Source organism: Lissotriton vulgaris, chromosome 2_1 (assembly GCF_964263255.1).
Source record: "Lissotriton vulgaris chromosome 2_1, aLisVul1.2, whole genome shotgun sequence".
Classification (NCBI taxonomy): domain Eukaryota; kingdom Metazoa; phylum Chordata; class Amphibia; order Caudata; family Salamandridae; genus Lissotriton; species Lissotriton vulgaris.
The window spans coordinates 1611892316-1611904610 of NC_141687.1; positions in this window are offsets into that span (position 1 = coordinate 1611892316).

The following is a 12295-nucleotide window of genomic DNA, read 5'->3' on the forward strand; positions in this document are numbered from 1 at the left end:
GCTCGCACAGGTAAGAGTGGTGGGGGGATGGAAGTCGACAGAACATGGGATAAGTAAAATTTATTAAATAAATGAATAAATAAAACCTCATACCTTGCGCTCACCATATCGCCGAGTTGGCGATACGACCAGCGCAAAGTTTGTGGTTTTATCTATTAATTTTTGATATTACTTATCCCGCCACCTGTCGACTTCCTCCACCCCAACTCTGCGCCGCCCCACTGCTCTTACATATGCGAGCCACTACTTATATATATATATATGTGTGTGTGTGTGTGTGTGTGTATATATATATATCGGTGTGTGAGCAAAGATACACGCGGGCAGTGAATCTATGCAAACTAAAGATATAGAACAAAACACAATTTAGTATGTCTGCCGAATGGGAAAGGGAGAGAGAAGAAGCGGCTGTGGATGTATTCACGGACACTGACAAAGGCATTAGCGGCAAAAAAACCACCAGCGCTCAAGCACAACCTACTGTATTGGATGAAACACGGAAACTACTCATTGAATTGGAAAAATTGCGTAAAAAAGAGACTGCCTAATGTATATATATATATCGGTGTGTGAGCAAAGATACACGCGGGCAGTGAATCTATGCAAACTAATGATATAGAACAAAACACAATTCAGTTTGTCTGCCGAATGGGAAAGGCAGAGAGAAGAAGCGGCTGTGGATGTATTCACGGACACTGACAAAGGCATTAGCGGCAAAAAAAACACCAGCGCTCAAGCACAACCTACTGTATTGGATGAAACACGGAAACTACTCATTGAATTGGAAAAATTGCGTAAAAAAGAGACTGCCAAATGGTGGGAAGTGAAATCATTGACAAGGTACTTAGAGGTGGGAAGAATCCCAAGAGGACTCAGAATCTTAGTAGCTCCCACTTATGAGGATCCAGACCCGGAAATGCTACAAATGTGGGCAGATAACAGCGCCAAATCATCAGAGAATATGCTGAAAATTCTAATCCAGTTCGCAAACAGTGACAGACAAAAAATGATAGTTCGGATTAATGAAATAATGCAACTTCTGGAGCAAAAACCAAATCAGGAGGAGATCACCAAAAGTCTGAATGAGATCAAAGATAAAGTCACCAAACAAGAAACAGAAATAAAAGAACGCAAAGCGATTAAATTTCAGCGAGATCGCAATGACTATCTAAGCGGGAGAATTTATACTTTTGCCAAAAAATATGATCAAATAAGAAGACAATCGCCCCCCAAACCACAACAAAGTGGGGCAAACACAACAGCGGAACCAAGCGAGAATGAATTCAGCTCGGAATACGAAACGGATGGAGAAGCAGGCACAGGCCCACCGCCAACTCCAGCACAAGAATTGGCTTTTTTAAGACTGCAACGCCTCAGAACACTGAGGCCACGTTTCCCTTCGAAACAGGATTTGAGAGCAGACAAAGGAAGAACGAACAACAAAAAACAAACACAACAACAAAAAGCAGGAGAAGGAAAAACAGACGGTGGAGAAAAACAAGGTCAAAATCAAAAACAGAACAAAACGCAAAACAGACGTTACAGACGCCGTTAATGGAAGCACAAAATGAAAGAGATAACACAGTCATCAATTTGACAGATATGGAACTGAACACGCAAGAACTTGAAATTTTATCTCTGGGTTTATCGTATTGCTCCAATACAAACTTTGATTATGCCCAAACCCGAATTGATCTGTTTCAATATATCCGGAACCTAAAACTACAAAAGTATTTCATTAACGCCAAAAAACGACCAATCGCAACAACACAGATGGGTGATCATGCGCAGCAACTATCAGTGGCTAATATGGAGGTTCTACGAGATCTAATAGATCTAGAACAAGAAAATATAGGCGAAGGAATAACACCTAGTGGTGCGGCTTCCTCATCAGAAATTAACATCTACGCCTCAGTCAAAACCAACTTTAAACCCAAGTCCCAATTCATGCCAATAATGGGTAAAGACAATCTAGATCTATTTTCTGACAACGTTATTAAAGAACTAAAAAACCTGTCCCTGCAAAGCACAAAAGAATATTGGAAAGAAAATCAAGACCACAGAAGGAAATACAACAACTTAATGACAAAAATCAAATCCAGATCAGATGTGGTAGTTAGGTGGTCAGACAAGGGGGGCAACGTGGTACTATGGCCCCTCCAAATGTACAACCAAGAAGCCCAGACTCAACTACAAGACAAGGATTGCTATATAAGGGTGAGCCCCACCCATAATGTAGGCATCCAGGAAAAGTTCCACAATGAGTTGTATAGATGGAAGGGAATGGGCCTCATCAGTAAGGACGAGTTCAATTACCTGAAAAATGACTACCCGATCACACCTCAACTGTATTTAATACCCAAGGTTCACAAAAATGAAAAAATACCACCTGGGAGGCCGATAATATCAGCGATTGGTAGTTTATTTGAAAAAACAAGTATCTTCATTGACTCTTTCCTGCAACCAGAAGTCAAAAAACTCCCTGCCTACATCAGAGATACAAGTGATATTTTGTGGCAAAAATCTTTGATATTGACTGGCACAACAACTATAGGTTCATGACACTAGATGTCCAATCACTTTACACCAGCATCAGACACCGAGATGGCCTCAATGCCATGAAATACTACCTTGGAAACAGACCCATTGAACTATATCACCACACACAAATGTTATTGGAAATGGCTGAGTGGTGTCTGACAAATAACATCTTTATCTTTGACAGACTTCATTATAAACAACTCCAGGGATCAGCCATGGGTACTTGCTTCTCCCCCAGCTATGCGAATCTACAGAGAGTTCAGCACAAAGACACCATGCGAAACAATGTGGTGATGTACAAAAGTTACATTGATGACATTTTTATCTTATGGCAAGGTAGTGTCGAAGAAGCAGAAAGATTTGCGTTGGCTCTGAATGAAAATGTATTGAACCTAAAGTTTACATGTAACACTAACGCTGTCAATATCCAATTCCTTGACTTAGAATTGTATGTACAAGATAACAAAATACAGACACGTACATATAGAAAGCCTACCGCAGGAAATGCCCTTCTGCATTCACACAGCTTCCACCCCACACCACTAAAACAATCGATTCCCTATGCTGAGTGCCTTAGAATGACACGTAATTGCAGTACGAATGAAGGGCTCTCCAATGCCAAACAAGAGTTGTTTGAAAGACTCAGGAAGAGAGGGTATACTAGCAGCACTTGCAAAAGAGCCGAAGAAAAATGTAAAGGAAAAAACAGGAAAGATCTGATTTTCCCAGTGACAACAACAAAAAATACAACAGATCCCAACAGTAAAGACCCTCCCAGATTAATAACTGGTTACAACAGATATCATAGTAACCTACGCAAAATCCTGAGAAGACACTGGCCCTTAGTTCGAGGAGACACAAGCATAGGTGGATCAGTGGGCACCAGTCCTTTAATAACATTCAAAAAGGCAAAATCTATGAGGGAAGAACTGGTCTGTAATGCGCCAACACTCAAAAAGACCAAAAATTGGCTAGATGCCCAAAGGGGCTTCAAAAAGTGTTCAAAATGTAAAGCCTGCACCTACGGTGTGAACACTATGAAAGGTCAAGTCCCTTTTAAGATTAAACCTTATATTCTGAGGGATGCATTTACATGCAAGACTGATTTCGCAGTATATATGCTAGCATGCTCCTGCGGTAAGAGATATGTAGGCTCCACCATTCATCCAGCACACGTACGGATCTTACAGCATTTGCGAGCAATTTCTAATAATGATCCTACGTACCCCGTAGCGAGACACATTCATGAAACCCACAATGGTAATGCTAAAAATATTCAATATTTTGTGATTGACAGCATTCCTAAAAACGTGAGGGGAGGCAACCGCCCATTGGCGTTGCGCCGCCTAGAGTCAAGGTACATCATACTATTGAACTCTAAGATCCCATTCGGCCTGAATGCGGACGAAGCCTTAAGTGTCCACTTATAATAAGTAGATGCGAATACACCTAGTATGCTTTTCCTTTCCCCCGAGTATCATTCGATTAACATCTGCAGTTCATTTACCACACGCTTCACGGGTTACACTTGGGCACTTAAGAGCACTTTTCAGACATAGGACTATGTTTGAATACACAGCACTTATCACCCTCTTTTTTACACCCTATTGCACATTTAGACACTTTTTGCGCTGTATATCCCCATAACCACTAACTCTACCTAGAGATTGACTATTTGGATGTTTATGTCTTAGTAGGTATACGTGTAAATAGCATACACCTAACTCTCTGATATGGCACTGTTCGTATAAAGTAGAGATTCACATAATGTCCTGTAACCTACGTTAGTTTGTGCGACTGCCATACATGACTAGGCGAGCCGTTAAGCCCACTTGGGCAGCATCATAATAACTTCAAACGCGAGAGAGCGCGAGTAGCATTGCTAGGCATTCAAATACAAGATTTGCCAGACGCGCAACAGTACTTACATAGCGGCATTTTCTTGGTCTGCGGCTCAACGCGGCTCACGAAAACGGACCTGGTCTGTCTCCATACATACACGCCGACATGTTTGGGACACTTGTGAGAGGTTGGTGCACAGGCAAACCAGATGGCCTACTAAGAGAGGACCTTATATTGGGTACATCCATGGCAAGTACACGGGGAAACAGCGGCAACAAGTGCTAACTTATAATTTATACACGGATAAGGCAGGAAATGTTTTTAAGTTACCTTCTTTGTCAGCTGTGAATATAAACATGCTATTTGATGAAAAGGTTGCAAATATTATTTGAAACACTTGTTTTGGTGATTTTAGCAATTTAAAATCTGTTTGAAAAATATTTCTGATATGAATACTCGTAAAAAGTGTAAAAACTGAGAAAAGACTCTTTCTAACATACAAGGTTTTGCCAAAATGTAACCATGGCAACATCTGGAATTAACCTGTATGTTAATTGATAGACACGCCCATGGCTCCTCGGTATATATGTATGAACTCATTGTAAATGCAGATGTAGTGAACAAGGCGGCAACGCCGAAACGCGTCTAAGCAGATACTGATCGAATAAATCGAGTTTGGATTCAGATTCATGGTGTCAGCGCCTTCTTCGTATCGGATGAGTTTGGCAAGACTTTATATATATATATATATATATATATACGAAATAAAACAAAATATGTCAAGGTTAGGTTCAAATTCATGGAACGATGTTTAGTTGAAAATAATATACTACATAGAGAAAAGTTGTTTTTACAAGCAATATTTCCAAAAGATGTTTTAGAAAATGATGTTAACGCATGGAACCAACACCAACCACTGCCAGAGGAAACGTGTATCCCACACGTTAACATAAATTCTATTAATTCTGTCCATAAACATCAGAAAGCAGGTGTCTCGCGCTCTGCCTCGTGCGTTCTCTGCCTGAGCACTGGGACGGAGACGCGCGGATAGTTGTGTTTTTTTATTACAGCAAAGAGCGCAATGCATTATCTGAAATATTACATTTGACACTTCTGGGTTAGAATAATACCCTGCTGTGCAGAAGCCCTTCAGCATCCAGCGCCCTCCCCTGATATATGTAGACAGACTATTCGAAAATAGATGTTCCCATCTTTCCGGGAAATGTTGACATCTTCCTCATCAATATTTATCTCCAGGGTCAATACATTCTGATATTTGCCTAAGCAAAAGTCAATAGCTCTTTTACAAGGCTGCCTCTGGCCGGCGTTAAATAATAGTCTTTTCCATAAAGTGCCAAATGATTCCGCCTGTAAATGTTAGAAGCACTGAAAGCGCAAATATCTCTGGCAGCCGGGAGCTTCACAGCTGCTAAGAATAAAGTGAATACGTATTGATTTGTTCTAAGTATGGACCAAAGCCAAGCAAATATGAGCATTGCTCCACGAGCCCCGTAGGAGCAGCTATGTTATTTCAAGAGTCCTGGTTACATATCCACTTCTGCCTCTGGGGGATAATAAAAGGAGAATTTGTAGATGCTGCCTCCGTTCTCTGGGCTCATCAATTAACCACATTACTCCCCATGACAAACCTTAACAAAGCTCTCCAGATCCCTGTTAATGTAAATGATTGTTTCACCGTTCGTGGCATTATTCATGCACATCAGTGTTTCCGGGTAAACCTAATGGCTTTTCTTAGGAAATTTCAAAATCCATTAATTTTATTGAAAATATAACATGAGTGCGTATGTATTACTTACTGCTGTATGTTCCTTTCTGCAGGAGGTGTTAAATGCTCTCAAGGCAGCCTGTTGACCTCTGGCCATACATTATTATCTAGAGTATCCATGTATGTAGCAAATTTGATAGATTCAAACTAGGAAGCTCTGTAAAACATTAGAGTTTCCCAAAGCAGGGTCTCAAAGAGATGCAGTGGGGAACATACAACAGAGGCTGAGGGATGCATACCTATACAGCTAGGATCGAAATTCAAGTTAATAATTCCTGTCCCTGAAAGGATATGGACACACTTTATTTAAGTCACAATGCTTCGATGTGTGTATACAAATATTTCAATGGCTAGAAGTATACATATGTGGACTTCTGACATCAGCGATAGGAACTTGCAATAACCTATTGTGAAAAGCAGAAAATCAGTGCACATCAATTTGATATGTGAAAACCACATCAGAAATTGTGCAACAAAAATTCTATGGCAACATCTTCACGTACATCTGTAAAAAAACCTAAGTACAGTCATCTTAAACCAATAAAGATCATCAAGCAACAGTAACAGGCCTCTTTCTTTGCAGCAGTCAAGCCCCTTCTCAAGAAACACTCAGCAGATCCTTTGGATCTCAAGAACTACCGACCCATCTCCCTCGTCCCCTTTGCAACCAAAGTCACAGAGAAGACTGTCAACGCCCAACTAACGAAATTCATTGAAGAGAACTCCAACCTCGACCCCTCCCAATCCCGATTCTGCAGCAAACATAGCAGTGAGACCACCCTCCTCGTGGCCACAGACAACATCTGTACCCTCCTCGATCAAGGCCACACCGTGGCCCTAACCCTTCGCGACCTCTCCGTAGCTTTTGGCACTGTCTCCCACCACACTCTCGCCACCAGCCTCCATGATGCCGGCATAAAGGGAACCACCCTCGACTGGCTCCGCTCCTTCTTCACCGGCATAACCCAAAGAATCAGACTGCCACCTTTCCTCCCCAAATACAAAGAGATCAACTGCAGAGTACCTCAAGGATCATCTCTCAGCCCGACGCTCTTCAATATCTACCTGGCCCCACTATCCGCCATCGTCCGACAGCACGGACTCAACATAATCTCCTACGCTGACAACACCCAGCTCATTCTCTCCATCACCAAGGATCCCGTCACCACCCGACTCAGCATCCAGGAAGGAATGAAGGACGTCTCATCCTGGATGAGCAGCAGCTACCTGAAACTCAACTCGAACCCTCTCCCACTGCATGGGTCAACACCTGGTGGACCACTGCCATTGGCAGCCCGCCCACCCCCACGGACCACACCCAGAACCCCTGCATCGTACTTTACTCCTCCCTCTCTTTGACCCGACAGGTCAATGCCTTCGCCTGCACCTACTTTAACACCCTCCTCATCCTTCGCAAAACCTTCAAATGGATCCCTCCCGAATTAAGAAAGTCAGTCACCCATGCACTCATAACCAGCAGACTGGACTACCGGAATGCCCTCTATCAGGAAACAAAAGCCTCTGCTTCGCAGACTCCAAACCATACAGAACACCACAGCCAGACTCGCCCTCGGCGTTCCCCGACAAGAACACATCCCCGAACACCTGAAAGACCTCCTCTGGCTCCCCGTCGAGAAGAGCGTGACCTTCAAGATACTCACCCACGCCTACAAATGCCTCCACTACACTGGACCCCAACACCTCAATGAAAGAATATCCTTCCACGTACCCAAGAGAAACCTCCGATCCACTGAACTCGCCCTCGCACAAACTCTGCACATCTGCAGAGCCAGAACGGATGGAAGAGCATTCTCCTACATCGCGGCCAAGACCTGTAACCAACTCTCGGTCAATATCAGACGAGCCCCTCTCTGCCCATCTTCACGAAGACCCTCAAGACCTGGTTTTTCGACTGACCAGAGCTGCTTATTCCCTCCCCCCCACCCCCCCTCCCAGCGGCTTGAGACCCTCATGGGTGAGTAGTATGCTTAACAATTCCCTGATTGATTGATTGATTGACCATACACCTTGAGCATCAAGGTCGGTTGTCGCGCCTCTGCACCACACGTGTACACCAGCTCGGTGGTGCTAGGCCATGGATGTGCAGTGGCATGGACAGAGGGAAGAGTGAAGTCTGGATGCTGGATGTTAGTTTTTTTTGATGTCTGTGCTCATGTATATGAGGGTAATTTGGGCCTGGCCCCTATTTTTGTTTAGTAGCTGGATGTACATAAACAGAAGGCTGAGAAGGATTCCGCCACTCCATGCAGCTGAATTTAGGATCCATGGTTGGTAGCAGCCTCAAATAGAATGTATAGTGAAACTCCGACCCTAGCAGGAGCATTGGCCAGGTTCTGGTCATTGATGGACAGGAGCAGGGAAGTAGACCCAAGAGCAAGCCATGCAGAAAACTGTGGTGGGAGGAACCACCTACATTGCTGCTGTTTCTGCCCCCAGCAGGGTACTATCTCACAGCTGCAGCCCCATCAATGCCAACCCATTGGTTCATTAGGTGAAATAAATTGTCTTCCTTCATCAACACTCAAGCATGGTATGGTAATCAATCAATCAATCAAGAGTATTTGTAAGGTGCGCTACTCACCCGCTAGGGTCTCAAGGCGCTGGGGGGTCTGCTACTGCTCAAAAAGCCAGGTCTTGAGTTGCTTCCTGAAGGAGATATGGTCCTGGGTGAGTCGTAGGTGGGTGGGGAGGGGGTTCCAGGTCTTAGCCACCAGGTAGGTGAAGGATCTTCCTCCGGTGGTGGTTCTGCAGATCCGTGGGATGGTGGCGAGGGCGAGGCTGGCGGAGCGGAGCTGGCGGGTTGGCGTGTAGAACGTGAGGCGGTTGTTGAGGTATTCAGGGCCAAGTCGTGGAGAGCCTTGTGTGCGTGGGTGAGGAGTCTGAACGTGATCCTTTTGCTGATGGGGAGCCAGTGCAGGTCCCTCACGTGGGCGGAGATGTGGCTGTGTTGGGGGATGTCCAAGACGAGTCGTGCTGAGGCGTTCTGGATGCGCTGGAGTCTTTTCTGTAGTTTGGCGGTGGTCCCAGCGTAGAGGGCATTCCCGTAGTCCAGACGGCTGGTGACGAGGGCCTGGGTGACCGTTTTCCTGGTTCCAGTGGGGATCCAGCTGAAGATCCTACGGAGCATGCGGAGTGTGTTGAAGCAGGAGGAGGTAAGGGCGTTAACTTGCCTGGCCATCGTGAGGGAGGAGTCAAGGATGAAGCCCAGGTTGCGTGCGTGGTCCGTGGGCTTGGGTGGGGGCCCAGAGCAGGGGGCCACCAGGAGTCGTCCCAGGCGGAGATGGATGGGCCGAGGATGAGGACTTCCGTCTTGCCTGAGTTCAGTTTCAGGCGGCTCAGCTTCATCCAGTCTGCGATGTCTTTCATTCCGTCCTGGAAGCTGGCTCTGGCAGAGGTGGGGTCGTTGGTGAGGGAGAGGATCAGTTGGGTATCGTCGGCGTAGGAGATGATGTTGAGGTTGTGCTTGCGTGCGATGGCCGCGAGGGGGCTCATGTAGATGTTGAAGAGAGTGGGGCCGAGCGAGGAGCCTTGAGGTACGCCGCAGATAATCTTGGTGACTTCTGCGAGGAAGGGCGGGAGACGGACTTTTTGGGTTCTGTCGGATAGGAAGGAGGTGATCCATTCCAGGGCCTTTCCTTGGATCTCGGCGTGGCGGAGGCGGGTTATTAGGGTGCGGTGGCAGACCGTGTCGAACGCAGCCGAAAGGTCGAGCAGGATGAGGGCGGCGGTTTCTCTGTTGTCCAGTAGGGTCCGGATGTTGTCGGTGGCCGCGATGATGGTGGTCTCGGTGCTGTGGTTGGCTTGGAATCTGGACTGCGATGGGTCGAGGGAGCCGTTAGTCTGCAGGAAGGCTGTCAGCTGTTTGTTGACGGTTTTCTCAATGACTTTTGCAGGGAAGGGGAGGAGCGAGATGGGGCGGAAGTTATTGAGGTCTGAGGGGTCTGCGGTGGGTTTCTTCAGGAGAGTGCTGATCTCTGCGTGCTTCCAGCTCTCCGGGAAGGTGGCGGATATGAAGGAGTTGTTGCTGATTTCCTGAAGTATGGGTGCGATGATGGAGTCGGCTTTGTTGAAGATGTGGTGTGAGCAGGGATTGGCTGGGGAGCCCGAATGGATGGTGTTCATCGCGTTGGTGGTATCTTCCCTGCGTGCGCACATGGTGGTGGTGCGGGTTGTAGGTTCGGTGGTCGGGTACGTGTTCTGAGCGCTGAAGCTGTCGTGTATTTCGACGATCTTACGGTGAACAAAGGTGGCCAGAGAGTTGCAGAGGTCTTGAGAAGGTGTGATGTCGTTGTCCCTGGCGTTGGGGTTTGGAGAGCTCTTTCACGGCGTTGAAGAGTTCCTTGCTCTTGTGGGTGTTGTTGTCCAGTCGTTCTCTGAAGGATGACCTTTTGGTGGTGCAGATATGCTGGTGGTGTTTGCGGGTGGCGTTCTTGAGGGCTGTCATGTTATCCGTTGACTGGTTGTGGCGCCAGGCTTTCTCGAGATCACAGCAGGATTTCTTGGAGTCTTTGAGATCGTTGGTGAACCACGCGGCTTTCTTGCTGTTGAGGTTGCTGGGAGGGTTTTTCAGTGGAGCAAGGGTGTCGGCGCAGTCAGTGATCCACTGTGTGAGGTTGGGGGCTCCTTCGTTGGGGTCCGTGGTGTTGGTTGGAGGGTTTAGGCGCAAGGAGGTGGTGAGCTGGTCGGTGGTGATCTTGCTCCAGCATCTTCGGGGGGTTTGTTGAGGGCGGTGGTGGGTCGTTGTTTTCCTGAAGTTGAAATGTACGCAGCTGTGGTCTGTCCAGTGGAGCTCGGTGGTGTGGCTGAAGGAGATGTGGTTGCTGGAGAAGACAGGGTCGAGCGTGTGGCCGGCACTATGGTTGGGGGTGTTGACCAGTTGCTTGAATCCAAGGTTGGCGAGGTTGTCTAGTAGGGCGGTGGTGTTGTTGTCCTGGTCGTTTTCCAGGTGGGAGTTGAGGTCTCCTAGGAGGATGTAGTCGGGGGAGGCTAGGGTGAGCTGGCTAATGAAGTCTGCAATGGCCTCGGTGAAGTGTGAGCGTGGTCCCGGGGATCTGTAGATGAGGGTTCCTCTGAGGGTGGTCTTGGGGTCGGTGTGAATCTGGAAGTGCAGGTGCTCTGCAGTGCCGAGGGTGTCGTCGGTGTTGGTCATGATGCTGATAGTGTTTCTGTGGGCGATGGCGATGCCTACTGCGGTCTGGTTGACGCGGTCCCTCCGGATGATCTTGTAGACGTCCGGGATGGCAATGGCGATGTCGGGGGCTGAGGAGGCGTTCATCCAGGTTTCCGTGAAGAAGGCGACGTCTGGTGCTGTTTTGTCCAGGAGGTCCCATAGTTCGACGGTGTGCCTGTGGATGGAGCGGGTGTTGAGCAGGATGCACTTGAGGTGGTTGTTGTTGGTGGCTGTTTTGGCTGGTGCGGTGCAGGACCGAGTGCAGGTGAAATAGCAGGCGTGGCAGGTGAATGCTCCGTGGGTGCATTTCGGGTTGGCTTGGTAGCAGGCTGGATGTTGGCCAGTGTTGAGTGCGTGGAGGGTGGCGGCGTCATAGCTCAGTCGGGTTGGCTGGCTCTGGCGGGGTCAAGGGGTTCTGGCACTGGGCGCGGTCCAGGCATGGATGGGCGTAGACCAGCTTGCCTTTGGCATGCCTTTGGCGCATTGCCGCCGCGCGTAGGCACGGTCCCCGCCATTTATTGCGAAGTGGGAGGGAGGAGCATCTGGGAGAAGGGAGTGGGGCGGCGAATGGGGAGCAGGAGACAGGAGAGGGGGGCGGAGCTGCAGGAGAGCAGCGGCAGAGAACAGAGGGGAGGAAAGAGCGGGAAAGCAGAGCGGGGGAGAGCGAGGGCAAGCCTGGGCAAGCCTGGCGATCGGGGCAAGCCTGGAGAGCGAGGGCTAGCCTGGGGAGCAGGGGCCCTAAGGAGAGGCGGCAGCAAGAGGGCCAAGCAGGCAGCGGCAGCAGAATCCGGGCACACGGGGGCCGTGCGGTAATGGAGTGACCGGGTCAAGGGTCCACTTTGGCATTAAAGAATATTGACAAATGCAATAGCACCATTCACTAATCACTAGTCCATATTTGACTGACTGAAGAAAAGGCAATTACCGGCGGGACA